Raw genomic sequence first — 13,382 nt, forward strand, 5'->3', positions numbered from 1 at the left:
CTAATAAACCCTGGGACACAACTGGGATTGAAAACCGTTCCGGTCCGTGGACGATACTAGAGCATCTAGCGTAAAGTCCGCCGTAAATACTCGATAGATATTTATTGGGGGTGATGTTATTCTTCCCAAATCACACACTAATATAACAATTTAGGTTGTCAAGGAGAGCGCTTTTTCTTTCTGGAGTGAGGAGATCAACATGACTGCAGTTATTTCAGTGGTATTCCAGAAAATGGCCCTTTGGGAATCAAATAGATACCAAATGTGTTTAGATTGTGCCACCTCCGTCAATAGCCAGTGTTCTGTGAAATGAACTCCCATATGGACCGTTCGCTTTGCACCCATGTGACCACCGATACCAAGAAACATCGTTATTATGACACCACATCTTTTGCTTTTATTTGTTAAAATAGGGTGGGGTTTTTGCCACTCTGTGATGCCATAAAGCCGTATTTTTCATTTTTCAACACTTATTAGCTCAGCTCCCCAGCTGTGTAGTACCACACCCTGGTGTGAAGTTAAGAGGGATAACACTGACAAGTTTATATTGGCTTAAATTTATTGCTTTTCATTTGGAAAAGGGGGGGTGGGGCGGGCGTGTTTCTGTACAGTTTCTTAATGCGATTTTGAGGAAAAATCAAGGGATTAATTTTTGGTAGTACTAAAAAGAGCAGTTTACGATCGCCCGGTCTTTGTTTACCTCCGGTAAAGGAAACACCGTGACTACAAAGTCGGAGTTAAGTGGAGTTGAGCAAGTAGCCGAATCGTTCGGTCGGCGAAGAAAAGCAATGTGGCATTCAGGCTCCAAAACGGCTCTCTTTCATCCAGAGCAGGATGGCTGTGTGTGTGTATTCATAAAACTACATCAGCGCTCCGTTTCGTTTGGCCTTCCGAGTTGTACCCGTGGTGAGATTTTAGCTTACCCTGAAATTAATTCAATGTGATTCCCGTAGAGCTTGCAGAAACAATTATTTCTACGAGATGGGGCATATCAAAATGAAATGACTGACTAAGAGCTACAGAAATTTCAGATAAAATGAATCCTTGGCTTCTTTTTCTCCTTCTCTCACACACACCCTGACAAGTAACAAGCAAGTGGGAGAAATTCTCCAAGTATTTTTAAAGGCTCATCTCGAGTGAAACAGTCCGATGTGTCAGCAGAAGTGAGCCTAGATAGATCCCCTTTTATTCTCTGTGAAAGGCTTAAACACCGACAGTGTCTTTTGTCTCAGACTGTGTGATGTTTGGATTTGCAGCGCAAGGGTCGGTGAATACAGAGGTTTTTTTTAACAAATGGAAATAGTAACTGTGACTTGAACGCGGTATCCAGACTTCGCGGGACGGGGACCGTGTCCGATCCAATTACCTCGTGTCGCTTCCAGTGATTAGTACGGTGCCCGGCGTATAGTAAGCGCTTAACAAATACCACAATTAATATTAAAATGTCACTGCTCACTCAGTCACTTCCCCTGGAATGGCCATTTAGTATTAAGAGCTCTCCCTTGCAGGGGGTGTGGATGGGATACACTAATCCACACCCACTCTGAACTTCGCACTCTGTACCTACAGCCGCACGTGCGTACAGGCCGCGCCCTCGCTCCGTCGCACACAGACACATTAATCGCCAGAGGATGGTGGGAGAATGAAGATGGGAGAGGAGAGGAAGGAGAGGTACAGGGCATCGAGCGACAGGAAGGGAAGGGGGAATCATTGGGGTGGGGTGGGGTAAAGAAGAGGAGGGAGAAGGAAGAGAGAGAACCGCACACAGCTGGTTGCGGGGAAAGGGGAGGGAAAGCTAAAGGCCGCGTGGAGGAGAGCAGGGGAGTAGTAAAGAAAAGTTTGACACAAAACGCAGGTAGAGAAGTGAGAGTTCTAGACAGGTAAGGCCACGGAGGGTTTAGCTGCAGTAGTAGAGATTAAACTCAGAAGACTCAACAAATCTAGGAGGAGGGCAGGGGAAGAGAGGGCAAATAAAGGAGCAGAAGAGATGAAATGAGGGCACGTGCCTCTTCTGCTCTACAAGTTACAGCCCCTGCTCTTCTCGCGTGGCTGCCTGGGAAAAAACAGGGCCCCAGTCACACCACGCTGTCAGTGGTTTTCGCATCAACAGTCGTCTGCGGATGGTCACGGGGCACTCTCCCACGCACCCGGTACCGTGCCCCGCACACGGCGAGCACTCGATAAACGTGAGCCTCCGGAGCCATCGCGACCAGAGCCCCGGCAATATAAGACTGCCTCGCCGTGGACGGAAGCCAATTGCTTTCCTCACGCCTCGGCCGACCCCTTCGCGGCCACCCGAACGGCGGCCCTCCCCTCTTTCATATAGAGGGACGAAGGCGTTCCCTGACTGCACTTATGGCATCCCTTCCCTAGTGGAATGTAGCTCATTTGGTGAAGCGGATTTACTTCCGCTAATTGTCCCTTCATCTATTCTGGGCAGTTGCCGCTTCACCCCAGGAATTGGCTTCCAGCACCCCGTGGCTCGATAACGTGCGATTTGCCATCTGCTTCGGAGATGTTCCCGTTCGCTCTTGTTGACGCCACGGCTATAGTGTTTTCGAATGTCGACGCTGTGAAAATGTAACGTGATCGGACTCGGACGGTTGCCCTGACCAGACCACCCTCCGTATTTATTTTGCCGTCACTCGGGTCAGACGGACTCTGGTGAGGGACTTTGAACGCGTCTGATAGTGAATCATTTACATCGCATTGAAAAAGGCACCCTGGACCGCCCAGAGATACTGATGTGCCAAAGATTCCTAGCCTATTTTCCGCCGCGTATTTTCCCTTGCGACGTGCACGCTTAGAGTCTATTTATTTCCAAAGTATGTTAGCCTTCCTACCTGGGAACTGGGCTGTTGCTGTGTGTGATAGATTTTTTTTAACCGGTGAACGATCAAGGTGTGTCCTGACGCTCTTGACCCCCAGTAGTTCCCGGGAGGTTGATAGTCTCTACGGGCCGAGTCCGAAACCGACCGGCGGAAACGGATGTAGTTTTAGGGAACGTCGTTTGCAATCCGTGTGACGTGTCACCCGCAGACAGAGAGGTGCCGAGCGGGCAGAGAAACGAATCCAGAGGAAATGGAGCGACGGCACACGCAAAGGCAAACGTGACTCGATTCGTTTGAGGATTGATGAGGTGAGACTGGTCTGTCTGCCCACGTCAAGGAGCCAAAGATGCACCCTCCCACGATCCTGCTCCACTTGGACTATGGAACCATTCCCCCCCGTATCCGCACCTGTCCTAAATCTCCGAGCAAATCTGGACTCGGGTAGGATTCTCTGAACCAGATCCTGAAACTCTAACCATCTCTTCTGCATTCCTTAGGTGCCATGCAACCTGCTCCTGGGATCCCTACCAGCAATTTTATTGCTCCCCCCCGCCCCCCCCAAAAAATAACCCCCACCACCATCTCAGTGTGCCTTCAGATACCAAGCATCCTTTAGCGGCAGGCAATTCCAGTCAATCAGTGATATATAATAAGAATAATAATGTTGGTATTTGTTAAGCCGTTACTATGTGCAGAGGACTGTTCTAAGCGCTGGGGGAGATACCGGGTAATCAGGTCGTCCCACGTGTGGCTCACAGTTAATCCCCATTTTACAGATGAGGGAACTGAAGCACCGAGAAGTGAAGTGACTTGCCCACGGTCACACAGCTGACGAGTGGCAGAGCCGGAATTTGAACCCGTGACCTCTGAATCCCCAGCCCGGGCTCTTTCCACTGAGCCACGCTGCTGCTCTATTTATCGAGCACTACCGTGACTCTGTGGATAGAGCACAGGCCTGGGAGTCAGGGGGACCTGGGTTCTAATCCCGGCTCCGCCGCGTGTCTGTTGGGTTGCCTTGGGCAAGTCACTTAACATCTCTGGGTCTCAGTTACCTCATCTGGAAAATGGGGATTAAGAGAGTGAGCCCTAGGTGGGACCTGGGACTCCGCCCAACCTGATTAACTTGTATCTACCCCAGCACTTGGAACGGTGCTTTGCACGTAGTGCTTAACGAGTACCATTATTGTTATTAGATTCATCTCCACCTTGGGTCTCCGCATATATTTGTCCCTGGACCACATTTGTCTTTCCTAAATGCCAAACGGTCCCCCCGCCCTACCTCTAAAATACATCTCCCCTTCTAGTGGGCAGAGAACGTGGCTACCAACTCGGTCGTGTTGGGTCGTACGCCCGCAAGTGCTTAGTACAGTCTTTGGCACACGGGGACCACTCAGTAAACACCTTTGATTATCTGATGGATCGAATCTGCCTAAACATACTCACGACACCTGCCACTTTCCCTTCGCCCACCGCCCCGGGCCGTTATTGACAGCCCTCGGTACTGAAAAGTAGCTGGGCTTCCCTTGAGCATCAAAAATATGTGAGGGTAATTTCTCCTGTGGATAGAGGATGCCGGAGTAAGGCTTATGGCATATAGGCCCAAGAGTTTTTAGGGGAAAAAACCCAAGAAATAGAAGTTCTCACGAAGGACAGTTCTACTCTTGCCCAGAGAGATAGAAAATAGCAATTCTTCCCTTAAATGTGTACTGGAACGTCCACTCCGCTTACCTTGGAGCCTGCCGGGGGAGGAAGGAGAATCTGACTCATGAATAGATCTTTTTCTGTCCGTTCCAGGTCCTTCCAGGACAGCACCAACAACACACCCTGATAGGGAGAGAGGAGCAGGAAAAACTTCTCTCAGCCCGTCTCCCATAGCCTTTCCTTGAGCTGAGCCCTCACCTAGCTTGAGAAAAGATTCACTGATTAAAGCCGGCGGCTCCCACGGCCTCATTAGTGCTGGTGCTTTGCTACTTCGAATATGTGACTGCGAGGAATGCCATTACTGGATTGAACCGATAGTTTGTCCCGTCCGATATTCTGTCTCAGAGAGTGACGATAAGATGCTCGAGGGAACTGTGTCATCGTTACCCTTCTTGACTTACATCCAAGTGTTTCGATGCGTTCGGTCTGATGACCCTGACTATCTCTCGCTTAGACACTTACGGGCTGCTTGTCCATAAATGTGTCCGAGCCCCTCTCGAATCTACTGCTATTTTCTGCCTACACGACTTCCCGTGGAAACAAATTCCATCTGCTTGCCACCCGGTGGGTGAAGAAGAGTTTCTTTTTGTTTGTTTGGAAACTTCCACCCGCAGATTTCAGTGGTTGGACCTCCGATACTAGTCTGTGGAATTCCGTGAGCACTTCCAAGTTGGCCCTGCCACCTGGATGATTTGTAAACTCCAATCTCCTCTTCTTTCTATCTACAGCTTTCCCTTTGGAAGAATTCTAAGTTTTTCATCGTATCTCTTCCCTCCAGGCCCACCATTTTTCCGTTTTTCAAAAACCCATTCACGTGGAACCCTGTCGAATCAAAACACATTAAGCTCGCTGTCTCCCTTCTCTGCGCATCCTCGCTGAACCCGTCAGAGGACATCAGGAGGTTAGTGAGGCGTGATTTCCTTTTTCAAAAACCACGTCGTCTCTCCCCGTCGGGCTGTATTTCTGTAAGTACTCACTGATCCTAGACTTAATCGTCAATTCTGCTGGGCTCTCAGCGGAGGCGAGACGTCAGAGAAGACCCACAGGTGGCGGAGCAGCAGGGAGAAGGGTGGGTAAGGATAGAGACGGCTACCCACGCTGCCTTCTCAGCTGTCGTGGTTACCGTGGTCAAAAGCCGGGAGCGGGGGTTGAGGCTTCTCGGGAACCTGACGTGGCGGGATTGTCCTTTCAGTTCTTTCTCGTTCCTGCTCCTTGGCGCCATTCCTTTTTGAAGAAATCAAATTTTGGTGAGCGTGTGGACGTGTGGCTGAGTGGCAGTAACCACAGGTGAAACGTAGCCGTTCGCTACCTAATCAGTCGATCGGTTGTATTTACTGAGCACTTATCGCGGGCGGAACACTGCGTTAAGCACTTCGTCATCATCAGATGCCGGCGAGTCATTTCTGATCCGTAGCGACTCTGCGGAAACGTTCTCCAGAACGTCCTGTCTTTGCCTTCTGTAGTCGTTGTGGTACGTGAATCCATCGAGTTTTCTTGGCTAAGATGTATGGAAGTGGTTTACCATCGCCTTCTTCCGCGCAGTAAAAACTTAAATCTCTGCCGATTTCTCCGACCGACATTTTGGTCGCTCGAGCGTCCGCCTTTGACTCTTTCCTACGCCGCTGCTTCCCAGCCCAGGTGAATCAACTTTGCCCGATGCTTCGGCTTAGACCCTGCCATTTTGGGTAACCCTGAAGAGAGAGTCTCTCTCGGTGGCACAGATCTAAGCTTCGCGGGCTTTCGCAAACTCTTCTGCCCCGATAGGGCGTTGCTACTTAAGTGCGTGGGAGAATGCGATATGTCAGAGTCGGTAGGCGTGCTCCCTGCCTTCAGTGACACTACTGGAGTCGTTGAATCCCAGATTGTAAGATGATCCAGTCCATTCCCCAGCCCCCAAGCAGGAGAATAACTCAACCTGTAGTACAGCAGGATGTCAGTCGGTCACTAAACATACTCAGCGCTTGGGAGGGCACCGTGGGATTATTCGACGTGATCCCTGCTCTCGAGGAGCTTACAATCTCTATTCTTTTCTTAATGAACTCCGAGAGAGTGACTCCACAGTCGATCAGTGATATTTTTCGAGCATCCAGTAGGTGCAGAGTACTGTACGGAGCACTTGGGAGAGTCTAATACAATGGAGTAAGCAGAGTTCCCAATTACTCTTGGGAACTCATTCTAGTGTCTTCTCCCAGTTCTTCATTTCACGTAACCGAAATCTCTGCGACAGATTTAAGCACATTTCCCTCGGTTCACAGGTAGTTCAGTAAGTGCTCAATAAATACCCTTGATTGATTTTTTTCAGCCCTCAGTAGATACGAAGAATAAGCGGTCAGGTTCCTCCCGGTGAAAATACAAAAGTCATTTGAAGAAAAACATCAAGGCACCCTTTAGGCTTCTCTTTGGAAGTCTAATGAGTGTCCCTCCGCTAACCTTTAATCAAAATATATTTTTCTAAAATTTAGCTAGTTTTGTTACTCTTTTCCAGACTCCTGTAACCTTTAAGTGTGGGCACCGAAACCGGACATGCTGTTCTAATAGGGGTCTGACCTTGCAAAGTGTACTAGATGGATTATTTCTTGACTACCGCATCCCATAGTCCCGTCGTTACGTTCCTGACCCACGTCTGGAGTTTTAAAATGGCGTTCCGTTGCTGACGTATTCAGCTTCTCGGTCAGATTCGGCATTCGTTCCTTGTTTTTTGTAGTTGTCATCCTACATTTGCACTGTTCGTCTTTTACATCAATCAGTTCATCAAGAAGTACGTATTTATTGAGGTATTTATCGAGAGTCTGGGTGCAGAGCACATCACTAGGTGTTGGGGAGAGTTCACCCGAAGCGAAAGGCACAGAATCTGTCTTCAAGAGGTTTGCAGTCTAATGGGAGTGGAAGGCAGACATAAGTGTTTATATGGGAGCAGGAGGAAGAACAAGGATATAACAGATAGGAATGTAAGCCTAACAGGATTAAAAAAACCTGATGAAATAATTAAATGTGACCTTTAGCTGGCCTGATGCGCACTTCACAAAATCTTATAGCCGATCCCTCCTATTGTGTGGCACCTGATATCCGAATGGATGGAAAGTGATCGCTCGATCGTTTGTTTGAAGACTTTCCCAGAAATCAAAACGACGTGGACTGTTCTATTCTGTCCCTGCCTTTTTAAAGATCAGAGAACTCAAAACTCCGTCTCTCTCGCTGAGAAGAGAATGACGTTCAAAGAGTCCAGGGAGGGTGTGTCACAGAAGTTTGCCAGCTGTTATTCTAGGTACAGCTGCCCCCAAATCGTATAGCAACAATTGGTTTTCATTAGGCATCGTCCCGGATCCCTAGCGTTCTTTTTTTTTTTTAAATAGGCAGGCTCATTGTTTGGCATTAGGATGATCAAAGCCTTGAATTCTTCCTAATAGAAGTAGAAGCTGGAGGAGTATTTGAGACACGAATCTCTGTAATTCACTCTTCATCACCCACAGGGAGCTGGAGTTTATTCGCCAGTTTCCTGCTTCAGGAAGCCTGATTCGCCCGCTCTACCATGGGGCGGGGAAAAGGAGAGAGTAAGTTGTCGTAGAGGGGTATCTGAGAATTAGTAAAGGCAAAAAGCAGTGCGCTCAAGCGGTGCTCACTAAACGGCGTCCCCGCCACTGAACCAGGCTCGACTTTATGAGTCCGTATATCGGGTCAACTCAGCCAAAATACTCTTGGAAGGTCTGGCTGGAGCATCTTAATTTTAGGGTAAAAACGGCCCACGTGAAATGGGTAAGATATATGTGACCTAGTAGAAAGAGCCTGGGCCTGGGAGGCAGGAGACCTGGGTTCTGATCCCAACTCTACCACATGCCTGCTGTGTGATCTTGAGCAAGTCACTCATCTACTCTGTGCCTCCGTTTCCTCATCGGTTAAATGGGGATTTAACCCCCGGTCCCCCTCCTGCTTAGACTGTGAGAGCCTCATTTGGACAGGGACTCTGTCCACCCAGATGAACTCGTCTCTGCTTCAGTAGTGCTCAGCACGTAGTAAGCGCTTAGCAAATACCATAATTATTATTATTACTCAGTACAGTGTTTTACTCTCAAGTGCTTAACAAACACTACTGTTATTATTATACATTCCTTATTATTATTACCTTCCTCCATCCTTTCTCTCCCTGAGTAAACTTCTCCTAAATTTCACCAGTATCTGTTTATCCTTGCATACTTTTTTCTTAGAGATTTCGTAGATTTTTTAAAATTTCCCTCCCTTAGGGATTAACCATTTTCTGCGGATTGTTCTTTCTCCAAAGCCCTAATCCTCTGTTTTGAAGACATCTCTATAGCAACCAAATATCATATCCAGAAATCAGAGGCCTTTGATTTCTAATGAGGAAGAGCTATCAGGAGAAGAGGATTAAAAATTTAGGTTTTGTTTTTAGGCAAGTCATCAGACATCAGAACAGGGACGGGGGTGGGGGGGGGAGGGAAGAAATATAGGTAGCGTGTGTCGAAGAAACAGATTATCTTCAATGTTTTGCAAAGTTTTTAAGGTCTTTAGAACTACAGACCACAGCTTGGAAACTTGGAGTTGACAGATACGGGAAAAGTGCCAATGAGGGAGGAGGAGGAACAGAAGGTGTGGTTGCTAATTTCGTAAAAAAAAGAGATAGTCAGCCATTTTAATGAGAACAAGCAAGCCTCAGAGGAGGATGGCCTAATGGCAGAGAAAGTAGCCAGCATCCAGAACATCAGGATTATGCATCTTTCCTGAAATGTTCAATTGCATAAGTGTATAATGTATTTTCCCAAGTGGGTGGAAGGGGAATAGACGTGTCCTGAACTTTGAGATGAGCAAATTGACCTGGAAAAATCAGGGGATAATTAACTTGATGAATACAGTCATTAAAAGGGACACCCGATACGTCTCCCACTGCAGGGAGAACTAAACAGAGTCTCGTTTTCTTAAAAACAAAGGAGCGGAGTGGAAGTCGTGATAGGTTTATAGTATTGTTGTTTTATTCGGTTCAAGATACCTGAAAAGAGGTTATTTTCTGCCTTTTTACAATCCAGGCATTCGTGGAAACAGCAGAATTTTTTCAGACTCGGACAAATGTATAAGCTCTGAGCCTGATTTTCTCAAGTAGTTTTACATCATCGGAGGATGATAGTTCCTCTAAAATAAGTGACAAGAAATAAGACCCGCTCGGAATAATTCCTACCAGCTGCAAGAACTCGAGCTAGATGTTTATCAAAGGCACCGTGCTTTGTCAAGAGAAGAGAGTATCAGCTGTTGGTTTAGAACTGATCTCAAAACCTTCTTGGTTCATGGGCGGAAGGGTCCCAAAGTAGTTTACTGGTTAAAAATAAGGCCCCAGGAAGAATGCTCATGAGGCTTCTTGGACATCAAATAATTTGTACAAAACAACATACTGATGAGTTAATTGCAAATGAATCAGAAACATATGGTTTGCATTTCTCTTCAAATCCACATGGGTGTATTAGGGGAATTAAAGGAAAATATGTTGGACAAAACACACTTAGGGTTTCAACAACTCAAAAATGCTTCAAAAACAGTTTAGGACATTTTGCTGAACTCAACACAACGAGATGTCCCTCTGACAGACCGGAATGGCTTCTCGGTTGTTTAAACCCATGCCAGGGGTGTGCTGAGGTTCACACAGAATTAGAGTGGTGTTCGGAAATTAATGAGTGACAGTAGCTAATTGCTAAATCGAAATGCATATCAACTATAGCACTGATGAATGTGCCGTTAGGGGTGGGTTTAATGCACGTGTGAAGAAAACCAATTATCCTAACGAATGTGGGCCATTGAAAATTCAGAGAGCTGAGCCAAATCGGATTTGACTATCTCGCGCAGGTGTCTCCGATTTCGTTGGGGTAGCCGAACTTTTATGGGGGCGATTCTCTTGACTTCTTTAGATTATTGACATTTAGATAACAGACTTTCCAGGATATGGCTATTATCCAATGACCGGGATTGAAAGATTCCTTTCTCCAGGTTTAGGACGACGCTCCAAACTGAAAGAAGATTTCTGTAGAAGGCATGTGCAGCAACTGATGACGATGATGGTTAAAAATCATGACGACGTTGATACGGACAGTATTCAAGTCTTGACTTTGTGCCAAGACTGGGGTAGAAACAAGATTTAACACAGTCCCCGTCTGCACGGGGCTCACAGCCTAAGTAAAACGGGCACCCAGTTTCTCGTCAGTCAGGCGATCCTATTTATTGAGCACTGAACTGTGCGCGGAGCACTGTACTGAGCACTTGGGAGAATACGGTATAACAAGACACCGGACGCATTCCCCGCTCCTCATCCTTTGAATCCGGTGGTATTTGGGGAATCTCACCTTTTAAAATTCTAGAACCCGGTTTTGGCCGCTTACCAAAAGGAAGTATCCCTCCCTTCCCCTCGGCAGCCTCCACGATGCCAGCCTGCGGACGACTGATCCTTTGTGAAGCAGCCTAGGAACGCTCCCTTTGGAGATGAAAGTGGCAGTCAGTCGATCGGCGTTCTGCAGAGCACCGTACGAAGCGCACGGGAGTTGGTAGACGCGTTCCCGGCCCGGAATCGGTACCGGCCCGTAAGCTCGTTATGGGCAGGGAATGTGTCCGCTCGCGTACTCTCCCGAGAGCTCAGGGCAGGATCCCGCACGCTCGATAAATACCATCGATCGATGGATCGACTGAGTGAACGGCCCCCTCCCTGCGGGCTTCTCCTGGACCCTGTGGCTTGGCCTCCAACCCTCATGCCAAGGAAAGGACATTCTCTGGCCGGGAACACCGCCACCAAGGGCAGTCCTTCTCCCCACCATTCTCCCCTGGCTTGCGGGGCGGGAGAAATCAGGTTGACCTTAATTTAATACGTTTTTATAACCTGAGGCCTGTTTCTAACCTTTTCTCTCTGTTTTCGATTTTGCTGATTGTACCGATTTGGGGCAAAGGAAACTGGATCTGACTCATTTAGTTTTAATAAGCTCGTTCTGGGCGGGGAATGTGTCTGTCTATTGTTATGTTGCACTCTCCGAAGCTCTTAACGTGCTGCTTTGCACAAAGTAAGCGTTCGGTAAATACAATTGAATGAAAAATTGAATTGAGTAAATTGAATGAGTGACTCAGAGAAGCAGCGTGGCTCGGTGGAAAAAGCGCGGGCTTTGGAGTCAGAGGTCAGGAGTTCGAATCCCCGCTCTGCCACTTGTCAGCTGTGTGACTGTGGGCGAGTCACTTCACTGCTCTGCGCCTCAGTTACCTCATCTGTAAAATGGGGATGAAGACTGTGAGCCCCACCTGGGACAACCTGATTCCCCTGTGTCTACCCCAGCGCTTAGAACAGTGCTCTGCACATAGTAAGCGCTTAACAAATACCAACATTATTATTATGGATATGCACTTTTGGGCCCCCAGCTCTTTGATCTTTCTCTTTAATACCACAGGGAAGTGTCCACATTAAAACCATCTAGTGCTCAGTGAATTCACATTAGATTTTATAAACCCACTGCCTCCCTATTCCACATACCCCTTAGTATTCCTGTGTTTATATAAATCCTGGAGATAAACTACTCTAGTGTGCTGTTCGAATCATTCCAAAATGAAAACCATGGGAAACTGAGGGAAAAGGAATTTTAAGCGCTGGGAAAGAGTACACAGGTGGGAACTAAGCACGCGTGACCTAATGGGAAGAGCATGGACCTGGACATCAGAGGACCTGGCTCTATTCCCAGCTTTGCCATCGGTCTGCTGGGTTACCATGTGCGAATCACTTAGCTTCTCGGTGCCTCAGTTTCCTCATTTGTAAAATGGGGATAAAATATCCGTTCTCCCTCCCCTTCAGACTGTGAGCCCCCTGTGGACGGGAGGTATGTCCGTCCCGATTATCTCGCGTCCACCCCAGCGTTTAGTTCGGCTTTTGGCCCGCGGGAAGCGCTTAACCATTACGATTACAGTACAAGCAGTATCATCATCGACACTCTTATTAATACTAATTGTATTCATCGTTGTGATTTATCGTAATTATAATAATCCCCCTCCACCGCATCCCACTCAGAATCAAGGAGGACGGTCTCCACGGTTTAGATATGGAGGCCGGAAAAGAAGTTGTGCAATTTTCAACTGGGATTAATGTTCGATAGAATAGCGGTGTTTTTGAAGTGTCATTCGTGTGTCAGAAGCAGCTGAGATTTGATGGGCCTGCAGAGGGATCTGTTCCATCAGGTCGGTTCCGTATGTTAAATTATTTTAAAACGCTAACCGTTCTGTCGAATTATGTCCTTCTAACAATACCTGTCTGGAGATAGTGATCATGCTGTTAATCTCCTCATGACATCAAGGTAATTGAGCTGAATTAGTGCAGTGAGATCATTTTCCTTTTCATCTCATCTATCTCAGGAAAAGCCACTTTGAAGCAAACACAGTTTGGCTGTTTATGAGGATCGATAATGAGAGGTTTACATCTGTCCTTGTGGAACCATTTTTATCAGTTGGCTCTCTTGTGCTATGGAATACGAACTGGACTGGTTATTTCAGCCAGATCCTTAGTGCACAGTTTTGGTGCGTCGTGAGAACCGGCCTTGCTGCCTCTTGCTCGTACGGATTTATTTCTGTCCATCCTCGGCCCTCGTGTACGTGTAGTTTGGACCGGACGTTGGAGCGAAGTACAGTTAGTAGGCCAAGCGTGGGAGGAACGTGGTTTCTTTCTGTCTTGGAAAAATCTCGCCCTTATTCGCAAACCTCCCGACTTCCCTGCCCTCCTCACTCCCTACTCCCACGTAGCGTGCCGGAGTCTCCCGTGAGGAAGGAGAGTCGAGCTGAGCCTCGATCACGAGGTTTCGAGAACAAGAACTCAAGTGAAAGGATTGATGATAA

General features: G+C 47.5%; 1 long non-coding RNA gene across 4 annotated transcripts in view; it reads left to right on the top strand.

Moving 5' to 3' along the window:
• The first annotated feature begins 2,486 nt into the window (after positions 1-2,486).
• LOC120639012 overlaps positions 2,487-13,382 on the top strand; it is an 81,473-nt gene continuing 70,577 nt past the window's right edge. For 2 of the 4 annotated variants that reach the window (XR_005661107.1, XR_005661111.1), the window contains exons 1-2: positions 2,488-3,139; positions 5,311-5,433. This is a non-coding gene — a long non-coding RNA (uncharacterized LOC120639012). The other 2 variants (XR_005661109.1, XR_005661110.1) reach the window with 2 other exon arrangements.

Source organism: Ornithorhynchus anatinus, chromosome 19, assembly GCF_004115215.2.
Source record: "Ornithorhynchus anatinus isolate Pmale09 chromosome 19, mOrnAna1.pri.v4, whole genome shotgun sequence".
NCBI lineage: Eukaryota > Metazoa > Chordata > Mammalia > Monotremata > Ornithorhynchidae > Ornithorhynchus > Ornithorhynchus anatinus.